This window comes from Hyla sarda, chromosome 2, assembly GCF_029499605.1.
Source record: "Hyla sarda isolate aHylSar1 chromosome 2, aHylSar1.hap1, whole genome shotgun sequence".
Taxonomy (NCBI): domain Eukaryota; kingdom Metazoa; phylum Chordata; class Amphibia; order Anura; family Hylidae; genus Hyla; species Hyla sarda.
Genome location: NC_079190.1, coordinates 444,243,906 through 444,246,451, shown reverse-complemented (window position 1 = coordinate 444,246,451; position 2,546 = coordinate 444,243,906).

The following is a 2,546-nucleotide window of genomic DNA, read 5'->3' as shown; positions in this document are numbered from 1 at the left end:
CCGGCTCTGATTGATCGCTCTATGCCTAAGTTACAGGCTGGATCAATCAACTGCCGATTACACAGCTTGTTGCCATGCAACGGCAAGGCAACAATCTGTGTATGCAATCAGCCATTGCAAGCTCATATAGGAGCTATGAGCTCGCAAAAAAAAAAGTGTAAAAAAAAAAAGTTAACCCTTTCAGGTATTCCCTTCTGAATTAAAAGTTTTAATCACCCGGCATTTCCTAGTAACAAAATAAAACAGTGTAAATAAAAAATAAACAAATGTGGTATCACCGCGTGCGGAAATGTCAGAATTATAAAAATACACCGCTTTTAAAACCGCACGTTCAATGGCGTACGCGCAAAAAAATTCCAAAGTCCAAAATAGCGCATTTTGATCACTTTGAATATAAAGTGATCAAAAAGTCTGATCAGAACAAAAATGATACCACTAAAACCGTTAGATCACGGTGCAAAAAATGAGCCATCAAAGCGCCCTGAACACAGAAAAATTAAAAAGTTATAGGGCTCAAAAAATGACAATTTTAAACGTATTAATTTTCCTGCATGTATTTATGATTTTTTTCTGAAGTAATACAAAATCAAACCTATATAAGTAGGGTGTCATTTTAACCGTATGGACCTACAGAATAAAGATAAGGTGTCATTTTTACCGAAAAATGTACTGCGTAGAAACGGAAGCCCCCAAAATTTACAAAATGGCATTTTTTCTTAAAGTTTGTCGCACAATGAATTTTTTTTCCGTTTCGCCGTGGATTTTTCGGTAAAATGACTAATGTAAAAGTAGAATTGGTGGCGCAAAAAATAAGCCATAATACAGATTTTTAGGTGCAAAATTGAAAGGGTTATGATTTTTTAAAGGCAAGGAGGAATAACGAAAATGCAAAAACGTGAAATTGCTCAGTCCTTAAGGGGTTAAAATTATATTTTAATAGCTCAGACATTTCTATTTGGGGAGGGGCTTATTTACATTTTACACATTGAAAAAAAAAACTATTTTTTTTTCATTACACACTATACAGTTTTTTTATGTCCCTATAGGTGACTCAATCACTCGATTGCTATTACTGTTCAGTGCTATGTATAGGCATAGCAATGATCAGTGATAACGGCAATCCACTTGTACAGCCTGCCAGTAGGCAGACAATACAAGTGGATCCAGGATGAGCAGCTTGAAGCAGATGAAAGGACCACCGGCCACCATCATGACTCATCAGACTTCTGCAGTCACGCTGCGGATGGTCCAATAAATGTTACCAAGCCACACTAATGCTTTAGATGCTGTTGTCAATATTGATCAGGACATCTAAAAGGTGGTACCAGACAGCACAGATGTACATTTATGCCCTGGGGTTAAAAAGTGTAAAAAATAAAGAAAGAATATGAATACGTTTCTTAAAATATAAAAAAAAAGCTCTTCACTCAATAAATAAAATCTAATCACCCTACTTTTTCAATTTTAAAAGAAAAAATAATGTAAAAAAAAAAAAAATATTTGTATTATAGATGAATTGCATGAACTATTAAAATCTAATGTTACTGATCCTGCTCGCTGAATGGTACAAATGGGGGAAAAAAGATGGCAGAATTGCTGATTTTCTTTTTGTCACAACATATATTAGAAGAAAAATAAGAGAAAAGTTCCATCTACCAATAAAATATACAGATCACAGCACAAAAAAACAGCTCTGTAGACTAAAAAAATTTAAAAAAAGTTATAAGGGTCAGAATAGTGCAATTTTAAGCATATTTATTTTGTATAAAATATTTTTTTTTTATTTACCCCCACAAATATTTTTTGTTTTGTTTGACTGTATACCTTATGGTAAACAATATAGCTATGTACATTGAAAAATAAAAGAATTATGGTTCTAAGAAGGCGAGGAGAAAAAAAAATGCAAAAATGAAAAGTTTTCAAGGCCAAAACGCACTGCGTCCTTAAAGGGGTTCTCTGCCCCTAGACATCTTATCCCCTATCCAAAGGATGAGGGATAAGATGTCTGATCACGGGTGTTCCCAGAGGCGGGACCCCCGCGATATCCCTGCTGCACCCGGCGTTCGTTTAGAGCATCGGGTGCAGCGCTGGAGGCTTGTGATGTCGCAGCCGCGCCCAGCTCGTGACGTCACGACCACGCCGCCTCAATGCAAGTCTATGGGAGGAGGCGTGACGGCCGTCATGCCCCCTCCCATAGACTTGCATTGAGGGGGTGGGGCCGTGATGTCACGAGCAGGACGTGACCGTGATGTCACAAGCCTCCACCCCGCATCACCAGGTAGCAGGACCCCCGTTATCAGACATCTTATCCCCTATCCTTTGGATAGGGGATAAGAGGTCTAGGGGCAGAGAACCCCTTTTAGGGTACTTCACACATACAGGATCCTGCGCAGATTTGATGCAGGATTTGTAACTGCCAATTAGAAGCTCAGTCATTTAGTTTACATTGAAATCTGCAGTAGAAAATCCTGTGCATCAAATCTGTGTACGTGTGAACGTACCCTAAAGGGTTAAAATATGAACGCTGAAATGTGATTGATTGCTAT